General features: G+C 33.6%; 1 protein-coding gene across 1 annotated transcript in view; it reads right to left on the bottom strand.

Moving 5' to 3' along the window:
* Positions 1-20,288, bottom strand: part of LOC111149636 (neural cell adhesion molecule 2) — a 514,271-nt gene that overhangs the window by 410,000 nt on the left and 83,983 nt on the right. The gene's annotated exons all lie outside the window — the stretch shown is intronic.

The following is a 20,288-nucleotide window of genomic DNA, read 5'->3' as shown; positions in this document are numbered from 1 at the left end:
TATCTATATCTATATCTATATCTATATCTATATCTATATCTATATCTATATCTATATATTCCATTATACATTTGTCCAAACCCATAGAATGTACAACAACAAGGGTATCTATGGACTTTGGGTTATAATGGTGTGTTTATGTAGGTTCATTAACTGTAACAAATGTACTACTCTGGTGGGGGATTAATGGGAGAAGTAGTGAGACATATTTTGCAAGGTATACGCAAAATCTTTCTTTTTCCCAATATTTCCGGGAGCTTATAACTTCTTTAAAAAATAAAGCCTATATACAATATCATTGGGAAAAAAACCATGTCAGCAAAAAGAAACTTAATAGAGAAAAATCTAAAGAAAGTAAAAATCATCTCCAAATGAACATTCTTCTATTATCTTTTAACACACACACACACCATGGAAAAAATGGCACAAATGTTTTACACACATGAATTCATGATAAACACACCATCTTGAAACCCTTATTTTGCTTAACATGATGCCATAAGCATGATTCACTACAAATAAAAGGGTGAGGCTACAAACTACTTCCAAATTTCCACCAACATAAATAATCTTGCAATGAACAGTGAGTATTCATTAATATTGCAAAATTTCATTAGAACAAATTCCTAGAAGTAGACTCCCTACAACAAATTATATGTGCTTTGCAGACTACAGAGTTTATATCAATTTAGACTCATATGTACAATAAATGAGACTGAAGTTTTTCAGTCTTGCCAATGAGAGTGTTATCAGTCTTTTGAAATCTGCAGGATGAAAAATGTCATTATTATTGATTTTTTTTTTTTTGCTCAATGAGATTGAGCATCTTTTGCAAATACATTTTTGTCATTTATAAATTCATTAGTTACTTGCCTTTTATTTTTCTCATGGATTTTAAGTAATCATGTATATTAAGGATATCCCCATCGTCAGCATTTCTTGCCAGTTCCATCACCTTTGTAACCCAAATACCTCCACTTGTGTTTGTTCTATTCAATTCTAATCATTTTCTCACACACATCTCTATTACTCCTATTAATGTGACATCCTGATGAATTCTTCCGGTCCTCCAAATTACTATGTCTTCAAGAATCAGCTTAGTTTTATTTATAACAGAGTCAAACCCCTTGACATATATATTTCATAATTTCTGATTACTTAATAACTTAAGTTTTTTTAAAATAACTTAAAATTCAAACTCTACCAAGGTCTATGAAATCTTACAACGTGTACTTCATTTCTAAGCACCCTTCTTCTGTGTATTTATTATTTATGGCTGTATAAAAACAATCCCCAAACATGGATACTTGAGGCAAAAAGCTGTTAATTCTCCATACTATTTCTGAAGGTCAAGAAACTCGGAGGAGCTTAACCAAGCAGGTCTGGCTCTCAAATAATTGCGGGCAATCTGCCTGTTAGGGGAGCAATCTCGGAAGACTTGTCTGGAGCTAGAGGATTCACTCTAAACTCATTCGCGTGGTTGGTAGCAGGAGTCTTTAGTTCCTCTCTACAGAAACATCCCTCCTGGACTATTCACAACATTGTTTCTCCCAGAACAAGAAATCCAAGAGAAAGAAAAAAAAATTGATTCAAGAAAGAAGTCACAGTGTTACTTATAACTTGATCTCAGAAGTAACATACCATCAATTTTGCCATACTCTGTTGTGTATATAAACCAAACTCAGTACAATGTGGCTACAGATGACACGAGCAGGGACCATTAAGGGCCACTGGTGGCTTGTTACTATACCATGCTATCTATACTCCAGTCACAGGACCTCCTTCCTATTCCTTTCCATTCCAAGGTTATTCCCTCCTTAGGAACTTTGCGTTAGCTGTTCTTTTGGCCTGAAACAATCTTCTCGAGATTACAGCATGGTTGATTTTAATGTATCATTCAGTTCTTCAGTTCAAATGCAACCATCTTGAAAAAGAATTTAAACATTCTAATTTTTCTTGAGTCTTTAAAGTTTTTATTTAAATTCCAGTTAGCTAACAAACAGTATAACATTAGTTTTTGGTGCAGAATCTAGTGATTCAACACTTACACTCAACACGAGGTGCTCATGACAAGTGCTCTCCTTAATCCTCATTATCTGTTTAACCCATCCCCCACCCACATCCCCTCCAGCAACCTCCAGTTCGTTCTCTATAGTTAAGAGTCTGTTTTCTGGTTTGCCTCTCTCTCTCTCTTCCCCCACCCCATGTTCATCTGTTAAGTTTCTTAAATTCTATGTATGAGTGAAATCTTACGGTATTTGTCTTTCTCTGACTTATTTTGCTTAGCATAATACTCTCTAGCTCCATCCATGTCATTGCAAATGGCAAGATTTCATTCTTTTTTATGGCTGAGTAATACACACACACACACACACACACATTATATATGTATTATATACATTATATATGTGTGTATATATATATATAATATGTGTATATATATATGTGTATCTGTATATATAATACATACACACACACACACACACACACACACACACCCCACTTCTACTTTATTCATTCATCAGCCAATGGACAGTTGGGCGCTTTCCATAATTTGGCTATTGCAGATAATGCTACTATAAATATTGGAATGCATATGTCCCTTTGAATAAGTATAAATAAAGTATAAATAAGTATAAATATAAGTATAAATAAGTATAAATATATAAATATATAAAATATAAATATATAATATAATAACATAAATATATATAAATATAAATATATAAGTATGTCTGCCTTTCTCAATGCCATTCCTAAAGTAAATGCATGGCAAGTAGTAAATATCTCCATAAAAGCATATATATATATATATATATATATATATCCATAAAAGCATATATTATATATATATATTATATATATATAAGAAACTATGAGAAAAATATAGAGATGATATGAAAACTGTTATATAACATGTATGACAAATATTTTTTCTTATTTTTATTTTTCCATCTTATTTATTTTGCATTTGGCAAACAAATATACAAAGCACACTAATATACATATAAAAATAAATATCAGAATATATATATTATATGATAATGATATATATCCATATATATATCAGATTATAGCAACTGCTTAAGAATTTACTTAAGTCTCTACGGGAAGGGAGAGTGGAAAGGGTGGTAACATTTACTAAAAACTTAAGATAGCTTTGGAACACTGAAAGAAATAAAATTTAAAAAAGTAAAAATTTTAAAAAGATTTAAAAAAAAGAAAAATGTCATAAACATAAAGAAGTAAAACAAAAAACAAAAAAACAAACAAACAAAAACACCTTAGGATAATATCTCAAAAAAAAGAACAAATTCCTAAACTCATCTAAGGTAATTACAATGTTTGTATTTTTCATATAAAATTTCAGAGAAGTTACTGAACTTTTCCAAAGTCCCAGAAATAATATTAAAAATCTTTTTTTTTCTTTTCTGTTTAGATCTGCTGGATGTCAGACATTTCTTTGTTGTTCTACCCCACAGTGGCAAGCATGAATCAAGACGCTGAAAATTCCACAAGCATGTTTATTTTCTCAGACGTTATTTTTTGTTGTTGTCAAGGATATGGTTCTAGAATTCAATTTTTCATTCTTAAAAGTAGTACTGTTTCTCATCAAGATCCAATGATAATAAAGGAGTCATTAACACACACGAATGAAATGTCTAATATTACACAGTGTTCACCTAATTACAAAAATTTAAAATTCCCATGAAGGCAAAATGTACAACCATCTTCCATAGTAGCATGAAAATGTAAAACAGGTACATATTTCTAAAAGCAATATTCTACCATATTGCTCTCTTAGCATCCAAAAGGGAATGTAAATAACAAACAGAGCATGCTAGACACTCACAAAAGTAAAAAAAAAAAACAAAAAACAGTATCACAGAATTTTTTTCTCTCCATAGCAATTTTGAAGCTCATTTAGCTCAAGCTCTTAATTTCATGGAGAGAAATTGGCTATTTCATGTATTGTTAATTTTTATATTTTATACTTTGAAATACATATTTCTCTGGGGTGGATATACATTTCTCCTAATTAATTGCTATTACACTGCTTCATTAATGATTCTGTCCGTGCCTACTGGATTTGTATTTTTTTTCTGTGTTTGTTTGACGACCATTCCCTTCAAATAATCAGCCTTTTGTTAAGTTTCCTGAGTTTAATTGCAGTTCCACACAGATCAAGGAATATGGAAACTGTCCAAATCTGGGTTTTGTTCATTTTTTTCTTCTTGTAACAAATGGCTAACCATTAACACTGCATAAGTATTTCTTAGACTAAATTTAAAAATAAGGTGAGATTGCAGGGTATGCTTCTTTGGAAGATTTTACCCCCAATAATAGCTGTTTTGTAAAACTTGGGCTTTTTACAGCTGCTGAATTTTTGAGTTTCCTAGGAGACTGTAAGCTAGCGTCACTTTCTTAAAAACGATGAAAGCTCTCTTTGGTCTGGGTCTATGCCTTGTTGATTCACAAGAATGAATCCTTTGATAAAAAGACAAGACAAGAATGCATGCATTAGATGATGAGACTTAAAACTATTTATGACAGATTTTATAAAAAATGGCAAAATCACAAAAGAATGTATGATAACACACTCAGATATACTACGTAATTATATATAAGGATTTTCTTTTTTTATTTGCCTTAACACCTATCAGGAAAATAGCAACAGGCAGAGAATGGTGTCTTTCTCTCCTCTTTCTTTCTTTCTGTCTTTCCTTCTTTCTTTCATTCTTACTCTCATTTTAAATAAAACCCCAAACCAAAGACAGGTTGATTCACCTAAAGACCTTTTCAAACTCTTTCACAATACACAAATGATAGTTTCTACTGGAATTTTTATAACTCAGCATCATTAAGTTAGAAAACCATCAAATGTGGATGCCTCATTTCCCCTATTTTCCTTTATGTTTTTCCTTCAAAAATTTACCACATGATTTACACATATTTTGCACTTGAAATTAATTATTATAACTGTTTTGGTGCATATCCATGAATTATGGATATGTTAAGTGCCAAAGAATCTTACTAAATGTCCAATTCACTTCTCTTGAGCTGCTCTGCTCAAAGTTTTCTGTAATACACTAGAACCACACCATACATGCACAACCACCTGAGAAGTACTATATTTTGAGGAATTAAAAAATTAAATTGTCAAGTTCTTACCACCTTTCAAATTGAGAATTTTAAGTAAATGGTGTTTCTAATAAAAAGTGTTCTATCATGTCATATCATATCCTATATCATAGCATATTATACTACACACTTAGATTTTAAATCTAAATAAATGTTGTGACAATCAGGACAGCTTAGGCCTGCGATGGTGTAGTTTCCTACAACTACAAAGTGTCCTATTTTAACACAAGGGCTTATGTTTTGCTCTTGCTTCATCTCCGGTGAAGGTCAGCAGGGGGCTCTCTGATCATAGTCACAGTTTCAGGATGATGGAAGCTTTGCCTTGACTGGAGCTTCCAGGATCATCAGAGTAGAGCAAAGAAAGGGGACCACTTCCTCTTCTTGCACTTTACTGGCCAAAATTTGTTACGTGCGAGGCCTAATTTCAGAAGCAGGCAAATACAATCCTGGAACATACCCCAAAAAGGTGAAAGCTGGAGAGTTTGGTAAACACCACTAATCATTGTCAAACCTGTGGCTTCAGGCGGCAGCCGTGTGTGAACTCAAAAAATAAAAATGGAATAACAAAACTAATGATTTTAAATTACTTTTTTTTTTCTTACTTTGGATCATTTAGTTGTTTGTGCAACAATCTAAATTCATTCTTCCTTTCTGCTGCTTTTGTTCCATTGGTTGCCTCAGAAGTCAGAGAACACTATTCTAACTTTTTGGAAAAACTGTTATATTTAAACAGATTACTTATCAGTATTAGCTCGTGAGTCATAAGTAACTTTTCTTTTACTTGTCCGACAATTGTGCCATGTTTTACCCTTTGACATCAGGATTAAATATTTGAAATAAAAGAAAGCTTTAAAGCTATGAGTACCTATTAAAAAAAAGAATCATCAAAATTAACAATTATTTAGTGCTTACTAGGTGCTTCACGTTATCCTGTTTAATCCTCAACGGTATAAACTATATATGTTATCATCACTTTTCAGATTAAGAAACAGGCATGGAGAGGTCCAGTGACCTGCACAGAGTCAAACAGCCAGGAAACATTGAAAATGGCATTCAGACACAGGAAGTCTGACTCTAGAGTCAGAAAATCACTTGATTATATTGAGTCAGCCTTGACTCATTGAGAACATGCATGTTTCATTGTAAGTAGGGTAGTATGCATGGCTCAGGCTTCCAAAAATAAAAAAGCAGTACCTAAGTAATCACAATCACAGAAGGAGAAACACAAGAGAAATGAAACATCATTTCCATTTTATAATTAACTATGATTAAGCATTTATTGTATTTTTCATACATATTTTCCCATGTCCAAACAGCATATATTTATTGTCTATTATCTGTAATGCTTAGGGGTATGCATGCTTCTATATATTATTTTTTAAGGGAAAACTGACACATACTATTTATTATTTATTCACGTAAAAGGCTAAATTGAGATAATGTTTGTGAAATATTTGTTAAAGAGTAAATATTATAGACTCACGTTAGACCATTATTAGATAACCACCTCCTCAGAATATCATACGTTACATGCTTAGTGTGTCCTTAAATGTCACCATGTTACGTAGATTTCATTGGAGGATACTGTTGGGGACATTTAGGGCTTAGTCAGTAAGTCAATGTCACAGATCAAATTTATTAGGCTGAGCAAACTGAATCCTGGGGAAACACATCTGTTACATTAAGACAAATGAAGTGGCGAAAGGATGCCTAAAAGAAGTGTGCTCCCAAGAAAATGGATATGTATCTGTGTGTCTAGGCCCTGCAGAGGTGAGAAAGGAGATTTACTAGCAGTCACAGGCCAGAGAAACAAAATAGGAGAAAGAGAAGGCAGTCTACGCATAACGAGATGCCAAGTATAGCAAAAGCCCATATTCGGAGGAACTAGACTCAAGTTTGAGAAATGGAAAAATATGAAGGAGAGAGGGAAGGAAGAAAGGGAAGGAGAGAAGGACAAGGGCTAGAGGGAGAAAGGCTATAAATAAATAAATAAATAAATAAATAAACAAAACATTGATTAATTCCTTAGTCTGTTCTGGCCAGCAGAAGACAAAGGAGGCTAAAAAACAAACAAACAAACAAACAAACAACAACAACAAAAACCCAAAATCATGGCAAGTTACAGCCGAAGCAAAGGAATCAAGCTGGAATATAGGCAGTAAGAGGCTGGATAGCATTAAAAAAAAAAAAAAAAAAAAGGCGAGGTAAGCAGAAGTGTCATGACTAAGTTATGGTCAACAGCATAGAAGTAAAAGTGATACGACAGGTAGGTTAGGTGCACTGAGATATCTACCATTAACTTTAGGTTCAAAGAAAGAAATAGAGGAATACCACCAATATTCCTTCTGGCACTTGAAAATGATTTAAGCTATCAACTGTCCCTTTCCTTAGAGCTCATTTCTGTACTCTTACTTTATACATTTAATGTAGCTTGGCTGAACCAGGTTACCCCAAAATTGATGATAAATAAAGGCAAAGTATATATACTTCACTACCATCCATCTTTCTATGGTCTAGAATTCTGATTACTGATCCTCAGGTATGACTTTCTCACTTCATTTCACTCTTTCTGCCTCCTTGACCCTTTGGAAAATGTCTAACCCCTTGTCTAAAAGCTCATCCATACATACCTATTGACATAGTGGTGAACAGATGAATTCATGAACGGCCACTCCACCTGGGCGTGGGTTCCCCATTGGATTCCTACGGTTCTGTAAGTACTCTCACCAAACTTTATCCCCTAGCTCTTCCTACACCTGGACATTTCAGACAGGAAATTTTCCTTTCATCAGCCTCTGGAAATTTCTTAAAATTCGCACTCCAGATGAGGCCATTTTAGGCCTCTGAGCAATAGTAGATTTAAAAAACTGCTTTCCAAACAGGTAACCCAATTAAGAAATGCGCAGAAGACAGGAACAGACACTTCTCCAAAGACGACATACAGATGGCCAACAGACACCTGAAAAAATGCTCAACATCACTCATCATCAGGGAAATACAAATCAAAACTATGATGAGATACTAGCTCACACCAGTCAGAATGGCTAAAATTAACAAGTCAGAAAATGACGATGCTGGTGAGGATGCAGAGAAAGGGGAACCCTCCTACACTGTTGGTGGGAATGCAAGCTGGAGCAGCCATACCAAAACAGTAAGAAGGTTCCTTGAAAGTTGAAAATAGAGCTATCCTTCGACACAGCAGTTGCACTATTAGGTATTTACTCCAAAGACACAAATGTAGTGAGCTGAAAGGGCACCTGCACCCCAGTGTTTATAGCAACAATGTCCATAATAGCCAAAGTGTGGAAAGAGCCCAGATGTCCATCAACATATGAATAGATAAAGAAGATGTGGTAAATATACACAATGGAATATTACACAGCCACCAAAATGAATGAAATCTTGCCATTTGCAACAACATGGATGGAACTAGAGGATATTATGCTGAGTGAAACAGGTCAATCAGAGAAAGACAATTATCATATGATCTCACTCACATGTGGAATTTAAGAAACAAAACAAAGGATCATAAGGGAAGAGAGGAGAAAAGAAAATAAGACAAAATCAGAGACAGAGACACCATAAGAGACTCCTAATCCTAGGAAACAAACTGAGGGTTGTTGGAGGGGAGGTGGGTGAGGAGATGGGGTAACTGGGTGATGGACATTAAGGAAGGCACATAACATAATGAGCAATCGGTATTACATAAGACTGATGAATCACTGAACTCTATCTCTGAGATGAATAATATATTACATGTTAATTAATTGAATTTAAATAAAAAATAATAAGAAAAACTGTTTTCCATACTGATATCAACTTCAAAGGCAATTCTTTTTTGTCAGTCTTTACATTGCAGTCAGATACAGCTAATGAACATTCAGAGAGAGTTACAAAGCACATTCTTTCACAGCTCAGTGCACATCACAGAAAATACTTCAGCTTTGGAATAAAATGGAACCAATTCCTCAGCTCAATACACTGAGCCTCAACTTCCTTGTCTGTAAAATGGGGATAATACTACTTCCCTAATAGAGCAACTATTAGCAATAAATCTGATAATAGGTTTAATATCTAATCTATGGTAACATACTAAAAATGGATCATCCCTGTTTTGTTCTGGAATCCACTTGAATATTTTTAATATAATGTCAGATATGAGTAAGAATAATAAGGCTAATTCTATGAAGATACATAAAGAAATTAATCACATTACAAAATAGGTCTATTATGAAGATATATAAAGAAAAAAGCTAATACTTCTAATAGAAATATAGCTATAGCATTGAAATTATAGCATTATGGATACTTAAATTTGCATTTATATCATCAATGCACATCTTTATAAATAATAGGTTTTCCAAAAATTGACTTCAATACTATAAAAGCCAAAAACTACAAAAACCAAAAAATTAAAATGAAAATACTTAACAAAAATTTTATTCATAAAGTACTAAAAATTAAAAATAGTTTAGAACTATATGATGTATGTGTACTTTCAATTTTATAAAATTAAACCTTAAAGGCATATATTGTAGTAAGAATAAAATTTAAAGTAGTTCATTTAATATTTACTTGTTCTTTGTCATTTAAATTACACTTTAAAATGTTATAATTCTAATAAATGTAAAAAGATGAGTATAAATGTATATAATTATAATGATTAGTATTTAAATATTTGTATGGTGTATATTTTTGTGAGGAAAAATAGACCAAAAAAAAAAAATCTATGTTGTACTTAAAAAAAAGTAACACCATTTATGATTCCAATCTAGAGAACCATATTCCATTTTTATTCATTAAAAGTATCTGTTGGGGTGCCTGGGTGGCTGAGTTGATTAAATGTCTGCCTTCTGCTCAGGTCATAATCCTAGAGTCCTGGGATTAAGCCCTCAATCAGGCTCCCTACTCAGCAGGGAGTCTGCTTCTCCTTCCTCTGCCCCTCCCGAGCTTGTGCTCTCCTGCACTCTCGCGCTCTCTCTCTCTCTCCTCTCTCCCTCCCAAATGAATAAAGTCCTTAAAAAAATCTTTTAATGCCCTATCCTGTGCATTCAATTACTAAAGTATTTACTGCCTCCTGCAAATATAGGAAAAATCAAGAAAAACTGCAGATTTCAGAACAAGGGAATATTTTGACATTATAAGCAATATCGTTCACCAGAAATTTCTCTTTAGTTTTTATTTGAAGCATAACATTGAATTATATATCTTGTTAATTAAATCTTTCTACAAATGAAATAAAATGAAAATACAAATTCTGATTTAACAAACAAGGTCAAAAATATTTTATGTGCTTTTTTAAAAATTTAAATTTAAAATTTCCCAGGGTGTTTTGGGATAAACTGGGCCCCCTTAAAAAATTGTACGTTGACATCCTAGCCTCCTATACCACAAAAATGTGACCATATTTGGAGAGAAGATCTTTGCAGGGGTAATTAAGTTACAAAGACATACTAGAATAGGCCCTAATCCAATGAAATTTGTATCCTAATAAGAAGAGGAAATTAGGCACAAACAGATAAGGAGGGAAGATGATGTTAAGACACATGGAAAAGAAGGCCATCTACAAGCCCAGGAGAAAATCATCAAAGGAGCCAGCTCTGCCAATACCTTGACCCCAGACTCTAGCCTCCACAACCGTGAGAATACTTTGTTGTTTAAGCCACCCAAGTGCAGTAGTTTTTACTTGTATTTTATTAAGGCCATACTTTCTTTTTACTCCTCACTTGCACCCTCAAAAAGATAACAATTTTAAAGAGATAAAACATTTTGTGTTCTATTTAAAATTACCAATAGAAGAGAATACTGTTTTTTTGCTTTTAACTGTTTCCACACTGTAAAGCCAAATAATAATTTAGGATAATATTAAAGATTGATGGCATATGTCATAGTGCTTTTTGTGTAGCAGATGATGAATACCTTAAATTGTATTCTTTGCTTTTTGAATTAGGCACGTTTTAAGACTAGCTGCAAATGTACTCTTTTCTCATTACCTGCAGACCCCAATGTAGAACTCAGGGATAAACTATCTTCTCCTGGGGATTGATTATGATACTTCTTCATCTGAGTAAATGCTACTACAGAGATTCTCATTTCCTTTGTCCACATGATTGTAAGTGAAAATAAAGTTGAAAAATGTAGGAATGATAACCTTCTAAAACTTGAAATTTATTTTACAGTAATCATTTCATATATATTTGTTGACTGTAAGAATTTAGAGTTTAAGGACATGGTTAAGATTTAATCCTTGGGAAATTCCAGTTAAAATAACTAAGAAGTTCAACTGGAATAAATAATCTCTTCTGTTACTTAATGAGTATTATTATTTCATTAAGTGGATACTTAAATCAGAGAATGTAATATAAAATGAACAACAGAAGATGAATTAAGAGTGACAAAGGTTAACATCTGCTGTAGAATTATACTCATGGAAACGTATTTAGGGAGCATAGAAAATGTACACCTGGTAAAGCATAATTTGATTAATTATAGCCAACATGAATTCAGGCAGGAGAATTCATGCTTAACAAACCCATTACAATACTTTGAGGTTATTACTGCCTCAATACATTCAAATTCAATCCATAAAGTATAGACTTTAGGAAAGCTCTAGATGAAGTTTATCATCTGATATTAATAGATAAATTAACTAACCAAAGAATGGGACATAAAATGAGTTAGGATAAGAGGGTATATTTTTAAGAGAAAACAATAACATCAGGATAGAAATATTTCAAACTGAAAAAATTCATAACTGAGATAAAAAATTACACTAAAGCCTTGTGTTCTCATTGACCATAATGAATGATGAATGTGGTTACTTATGGATATCTAGGATATCTACAATGATATGACTCTAGTGTTTCTATATCCTTTTCTTTTTCTCAATGTCTAGGAATTATGTATAAGCCCTAGACAACATGACTCTGGTATTTCTATACCCTTTTCTTTTTCTCAGTGTCTAGTCTAGGGCTTATGCATAAGCCTAGACACTGAGAAAAAGAAAAGGGTATAGAAACACCAGAGTCATGTCATTGGAAGCTTACGTTTGAGGAACAGTTATTTTGGATCATGGTTATTCTGGTTGTACAAGGACTGCTCACTAAATAAAACACAGAAAGCAAATTGATATACAGCACATTACTTATGGTGAAGAAATGAAAAATTATACTACAGATATCTAAAAGAATTATTTTCTCAAAATATCTCAACAGAAAATTTTTAACATAAAACAGATATGAATGCAATTTATCCTTGATTTACCACAGAAATCTAGTTAAGTCACCTACATTTAGAAATCATTTCCATATTAAAAGTATTTTTCAAAAATATATCTGAAAGTTAAATTCATGTCAATGAGCCTATAACCTATAAATCTATGCGGTTTATACAACACCTGTGGTTACTTGGGACTATAAAAGGAACCACAGAACTACACACTAGTATTAAACCTTCTTATAGTCAAAATTGTACTTAATATTTACATATGAAAATTTAATTTTACATTACATGTAAATTAAGTTACTTTTGAACTTATGATGAGCACCAGGTGTTATAAATAAGTGTTGAAACATTAAATTGTACACCTGAAACCAGTATTAAACAGTATGTTAAAAGACTTTATTTATTTGACAGAGAGAGAGAGACAGTGAGAGCAGGAGCACAAACAGGGGGAGTGGGAGAGGGAGAAGCAGGCTTCCTGCTAAGCAGGGAGCCTAATGTGGATCTGGATCCCCAGGACTCAGGGATCATGATCTAAGCTGAAGGCAGATGCTTAACAACTGAGCCACCCAGTACCCTCACAGTATGTTAATTAACTGAAATTTAAATAAAAACAGAGAAAAATAAAAATTAAAAATTAAAAATAAAAACAAGTGCAGAGGCATAGTGAGAAAAAAATTTATTTTTGAAACTAAATAGTATAATCATTTCTTAGCAAGGAAGAGCTCTCCCATAAAAAATGAAAGAGCTCCCATCATTTTGCCACAGTGTGAGAAAAAAGTCATCCTTTGGTAAGGAAAGTGAGAATAATTAAAACACAGACATATACACACACACAATAGATACAATTACTATACACAGAAGTGAACCAAAAAGTGGAATAGTGTGTGAATATGCTTGTGATGAAATATAAACAAGATGGTGATGAAATTGGGCTGTGTTTCAACTCTGTCAACAGTCCCGTGTGTATTCCTCGGAAAAGATGTCTCAATATGGCTGATGTAAAGAAAATGTAATCTGATCCACTTATACAGCAACATGTCTGGAAAGAGTAAAGGATGCTGATTGTAAGAACACAAACATACAAAAGAGTTTAAAAGAAATGACACATTCAATGCATTTCCTCTGGTGGTCAATACTCAACAATAGTAACTACCACATAGCACTTAAGTAAATACGAGGCAAATATCTAAGTGCTTAATACCTATTATTAACTTACTTAAATAAAACTTTTTTATTATATTCTAGTAACTGTTATTTTCTACATTTGACAGATAAAGAAACAAAACGAAAGAGTTATATGCCAGGTCCACTCTCACATGACGAAGAAATTGGGAAGCTGGGATTTGAACCTAGTTCATTATGGTTCTGGGGTCATGCTCACCCCAATACTACAATGTAAGTCACATAATGTGATTTTAAATTTTCTGCAGCCCCATTGAAAAAAATAAAAGGAATAGGTGAAATATTAATAACATATTTTATTTAAACCGATACAACCAAATACTATTTCAACATATAACTGATACAAAAATTATTGAGATTTTTACACTATTTTTTCATAGCAGTCCTTCAAATTCAGCATGTGTTTTGCATTTAGAACATTTCAATTTGGACTAGCCACATTTCAAGTGCTCAAGTGCCATGGTGGTTAAAGGCTACCACAATGGGATGTATTGCTGTAGAATATGTGCTTTCAGGTGTCCAGCACCCGGCCTTTCGAGGGGCCTGTCAGTGAGAACATGTACTCACTTTCTCTTTGAGGGTAGAGCCTTCTATTTCTAGCTCTTTGTCCAAACCCATCACATGAGAGCTGAAAGTTGTGCTGGGATTCCTATCTGTGAAAGAATGTATCACAAAACCCAATGTGACAATATTCATCCAATTCATGGTTATATTTTGTTTTTATCAGTTCAAACATTTAAGTTGAGTTACATATTGCTTTTCTGTGCTTGGGCTAGAATGAATCAATCTCAGAGTGCTTTATGGTAAAACAATTAGTGTTTTGGTATAAAAGAGTTTCTGCAGACTCTTCCTTGCAGACACTGGTTTGGCATCCTTGAAACAGCCAGATAGGTTTTTACTGTTCACTCAACATGTATCTACTATGTGTTCAATTTAATGCAACATAAATAGGACGATCATGGAAACCTAAGTGCACTTTAAAATATAGAAAAGTCTATTTAAAATAGGATATGAGAAGTTTTAAATGACATCTCTGTTAATATTGGATAATTTTAAGAGTTTGTCTTCAGTTTGCCTCTCTCTTTTTTCCCTTTACTTGTTTGTTTTGTTTCTTCAGTTCCACATATGAGTAAAATCATATGGTATTTGTCTTTCTCTGGCTGACTTACTTCACTTAGCATAACACTCTCTAACTCCATCCATGTTGTTGCAAATAGCAAGATTTTGTTCTTTTTATGGCTGAGTAATGTTCAATTGTGTATGTGTAGCACATCTTTATCCATTCATCAGTCAATGGACACTAGGGCTGTTTCCTTTAATTTGGCTATTTCAGATAATGCTGCTATAGACATGGAAGTGCATGGATTCCTTTGCATTAGTATTTTTGTATTCTTAGGGTAAATACAGAGTAGTGCAATTGCTAGATCACAGGGTAGTTATATTTTTAACTTTTTGAGGAACCTCCATGTTATAGAGAACAAACTGACGGTTACCAGAGGGAAGGGAGGTAGGGGGATGGGCTAAATAGGTGATAGGGATTGGAGGGCACTTGTGATGAGCACTGTGTGTTGTATAGAAGTGTTGAATCACGGTATTGTATGCTTGAAACTAATGTTTCCCTGTATGTTAACTAATTGGAATTTAAATAAAAACTTAAAAAAAAAAAGTAATCCTGAGAAGTGGAAGAAATAGACCTTAAGCCTCCAGGCCAAAGGAAGAGGCAGGGCCTGTGCTTAGTCTTACTAGGCTCTATTTTTATTTCCATAAACTCACATATTTTTATTTTAGGGAAAATAAATAAAAAATAAAATGGGGAAAAAAAGATAATTTTACATATATGTCCACACACACACAAAAATACACAATATTCATACCAAATAATAAACATGCAGGTAGTCCTTGCTTTCCATAGTTCCAAGGTGTATGAATTTTGGTTACCACAGTTCAATTAAATAATATCAGCCTCTACAACATGGTATATTGTTACAATGGCATATTGACTGTAACTGCATTAGGTCCACACCTGGCTGCTAGCTCTTCAGCACGTAGATTATTACGTAAATAACAGATGCTCATCATGACTAATGATGAATAATGTCACCTCTTTCATAGTCTGTTGGTGATCGATCACATCAGCCTATCCAGTTCATGAGCCAAAAGCAAAGCCGATGGCTGTATTGTCTCTGTTTCTCAGTGATGAACTCCTATGACATTTAACAGAAATGGGTCATGAATGAGGGAACTGGCCAACGAAAATTGAGGAAGAAACTCAGAGTGACAGTGCTGAAGTGAAGTAAAATTTACATCAAAGGCAAATGGAGTTATAGAAGAAATAACTTACTTGGGAATGTAGCTACCACTGCCACTGCAGAGGCTCTAGACAGGAAGCCAGAGAAACTCAGTTAAGGCAAAACTTGGCATAGATGAAAAAACTGATTTTGACAAAAAGGAGGAAGATATTCCAAAGGAAGTGATGCCAACAAAAACATCACATTAAAGGAACTCTCAGAAATATTTCACGACACTGAAAGAGCAAAGAATAAAGTATTGGAAAGCTCATCTAAACTTAGAAAGAAATATGACAAGTCACCAAGGCATCCGAAAAAGATAGTAACCATGAATTATACAATGAGAAGCCAAGCACTGTTCACACAACTCTGGAGAAGGATTTTACAAAGAAAGAAGTTCCTTTAATTCTTAATATGCCTAATGCTTTAAACTACAGTGTATTAAATAAATATTAGTTTTACTATTTTTTTCATGTATCTATGTATTCATGACCACAGTAAGAGATGTCTTAATGTTTTGACAAAAAAAAAAAAAAAACCTTAAATGTAACAGAACAATCATCATTTTCCCATTGGCTTGTTTGCGTAGATGCATGCTGCATTGTCATTTTATGGCCCTGCACTTCCACGTAAATGCACGTTGAGAGATCATTACCATCATATGCATAGTGAAGTCATATGCATTATAGTCACTGCATGGTGAAAATGCAAAAAGAGGGACACCTGGGTGGCTCAGTCGGTTAAGCCACTGCCTTCAGCTCGGGTCATGATCCTGGGGTCCTGGAATGGAGTCATACATCAGGCTTCTTCCTCAGTGGGGAGCCTGCTTCTCTCTCTGCCTCTGCCTGCCACTCTGCCTACTTGTGTTCTCTCTCTCTCTCTCTCTGACAAATAAATAAATAAATAAATAAAATCTTAAAAAAAGAAAAGAAAGAAAATGCAAAGAGAAATTCATACTAAACAACTGGGAATGTAAAATGAATTAATACACTTAAAGTCAACATCTTATCTATTCTGTCTGAGATAACAAACTTTGAAACAACCTGGCAAATACTCTTGTTGATCAGAATTTGTGACAATGTTATCTAATGTAGTAAATAAAATTAACAGTAAGAGGTAATGGTAAAATTTAAGGTAAGACAATGACAAAATCCAAGGGTAAATGAATCTCATGGTTATTCCCATTGGATAATTAAGGACTTTTCAGTTTCCCATGAACAGATATTCTGCTCCTGTTGACTTTCATATATATCTGCCTCATTAGTTTCTTTGCTCTTGTCTCTTACTTCCATTTATTCTAAAAAGTACATCTGTCAATTTCTGATGGGAAGATGTACTAGTCAACAGCCAATCCTTAAAGAGTTCTACTCTATATCAGATACTGTACTAGATTAGAAATATAAAAAAAAAAGATAAATCATGGCTCTCTGAAAGATACCATGGGAAAGCTGATACTTAGAAATTTGAAACAAAGGATAAAAATTAACATGATTTTCTTTAATAAATGACACATAAGTGTTTAATATTTTCTTATTCACTGACATTTTTCTTTATAATATTCATGCCTATTGTCTTTATATTTTCACAAGTACACAATACCTTCATTCTTTGTAGAAATAGGCATATTTGAGAAGTATTTTATCAGTCTTTCTCCCTTTAAGATCTTACTTTTTAGTTTCACTTTATTTTGCTTCCATATTTAGTTTTTGGACATGCACTTACTGTCTATATATTTCATATTTTCCCCCTTTTCTTACCTTTTGCTAAAGGTGAAGGTAGCTATGTCTTTCAACAGATAGATTACTTTGAAAAATGTATGGAATATTTTATATGCTTGCCATAATAATTAATCACACTACTGCTTCAATTGTATCAAAAGTCTTATGTGTAGATATGTGCCTTAATTTTTCTTCTGTGACTAATAAGGTACTCATGTGATCTATACCAAAAATTTTATCTCCAAATGAAAAGATTAAACTGGAGCATATATGCTTTGAAAGAATCTATTTGTTGACTTATATTTTTTGACAATGAAGTTAACACTCTCATTTTAGAACTGGTATACACTTCACTTTTTAAAACATAGACCTAACCTGAATTGATCATATATACATACATATATGTGTATATATATATATGTATATATACACACACACACACATATACACACACATATATATTAAGATTGTATTTATTTGAGGGAGAGAGAAAGAGCAAGAGCAGGGGGAGAAGCAGAGGGAGATGTAGACTCCCTGCTGAGCAGGGAGCCAATGTGGGGCTCATCCCAGGAACCTGGGATCATAACCTGAGCAGTAACTGGCCAAGCCACCCAAGCACCCCTGACTTTATATTTCTCAAGACATTCAAGCCTAAAGTTCTACTTCAGGAAAGTGATCATATTTAACTAATCAGTTGTTAATTAATAAGTCTGTCTAGAGAAAGCTAATGAACTGATTCCTTTTTAATAGTGAATATCATTGCTCAGAGAAACTTAAAACTCTCTTAGAAGTCAATCATTATGTCTCTAATATGCACCAATATTCTTTACTATTCACTGATTATGATTAATATCCCTATGGAAATTTTGCCAATTAGAAGTGTTTAATTTGAATTTTCTCAAATCTTTTCATTAACCTACCCTTTGAGAATTGTCTTTAAACATACTCACTTACATCTATACATAAGCCCTCAAATTATGCCATAACTAATATCCCTGCAGAAAGTTACCTTGTAGTACACATTTTTAAAGTTCAAAACAAAGCTTATATTCACTCATTCAGAAAACGCAATTAAAACCCTGAAATAAGTGCCATTTATAAAACCACACTGAATTTTTTTCATTCAAGCAAATCTCATTTTTTTGAAATATACTTGATATTCTAATACTTTTTCTAGAAGAACATACTTAATGACTGAGCAAATTCCTTACCTTTCAGATAAGGAAAAAAAAAAAAAAAGTCCAAACATTGTAATTATCTTTATGTTACCGTTCCTGTAGGCTTTTTCAGGGCATATGCTTCCTTTTTCTTCCTGGATACATTTGCTTTTTGAACAATCTAATTATTTGTTTACATTGTTGTTTGTATGCTTTTAAATCAATTCCACTTCTCTATAAGTTAACATCAAATGTATATTTGTGTATATAAGTTCATCAACGAACACTTCAATTTCATTATCTATCAATAAATTTCAATTTTCAGTTTTTTTTTTTTTTTTTTAATATTCAACCTACAGAGCCAGTCACAATACTAAGAGGTCAACTATAAAATTTGTAGCAAAATGAGGAACTGGATCTCTTTTCATGGAGCTGACACAGTGGGGAACATAAACATATCTCTGGAAACAAGATAAATATAAATTTGCAAATTTGATGAGAAATATAAAGAAGTGCAAAGTGCAAGGAGAATTTAGAGAAAATGCATCTGACCCACTCAGAGACATTTCCTTTAGAAAAAGATCTCCCTGGGGAAATTACATTTTAGATGAAATGTATGAAGCCAAGAAGGAAGGCAAGATCATTCCAGGCAAAGGAAGTGCAAATGATGGAAGTACAAAGGACCAAAATATAGATAGCACTTTGGAGCCTAGAGACCAACATCAGTCACAGGGAAAGATGCTGCTAAGGGAGAGAGATGGGAGAGAGGAGGCAATACAAAAGCAGGCCACAGTAAAGGAATTGTCCCTACCATAGTCTGGTATACTTCATTCTAAGACTGAGAGGTGACTAAATCAATTTTTTGGTAGCAAAAATGTGGTATAATCATGCCTCCAGTTAAAAAAGGATTCTCTCTCTAGAAGAGGGACTAGAATGGATGTGAACAATTATGAAGTGATTATAGCACTGATGGCTTGGTCCATGAAGGAGGTTGTGAAGATGGACACCAGTGGATGACATCCAAGATAATTTTATTTAAGATGTCCAGTGTGCATGATTTGTGATGGGCTGGGTATGGGAGGATAAATGGATAGGAGATGAATCCAAGTCATCCTTTTGGGCAATGGAATCACTGGCAATGTTATTCATAGCCATAAAATATTAGAAGGTCAGAAGTTTGGGGATTGGAGTATAATGAGTTCTGGGCTAAGGGAAAGCCATCTTTGTACAACCATGACTGGAGCCAAAAAGAGAGACAAGTAAGCCAAGTATACCTTCTTTAGATTAGAAAAGCTTGGCCCCTGATGAGGTCCTAATCACAGAGACCTCAGGCTTCCTGGTGCCTTCTTGAAAATTTTCTAAGTTTCCATTTGGTGTGTAAGACTGAGAGTGGCTGGAAGGGACTTTTGGATGGGGTCCTCTGAGCTAAGACCAAGACCCACATGAATTAATTCCTTTCCCACATTTCTGTGTTTCATGATACTCTCTTCCAACCTGTTTAAGAAGTCAAACTAATTGCCCTGAAGGTCTCTGAACTTGTGTCTAAGTAATCTCCTAGGGACCTAGTGGGAAGGTAG

This window comes from Enhydra lutris, unplaced genomic scaffold (genome assembly GCF_002288905.1).
Source record: "Enhydra lutris kenyoni isolate GAN:26980312 unplaced genomic scaffold, ASM228890v2 scaffoldscaffold2, whole genome shotgun sequence".
NCBI lineage: Eukaryota > Metazoa > Chordata > Mammalia > Carnivora > Mustelidae > Enhydra > Enhydra lutris.
The sequence above is the reverse complement of the archived record's forward strand: the minus strand, read 5'-3'. Positions and strand labels throughout refer to the sequence as shown.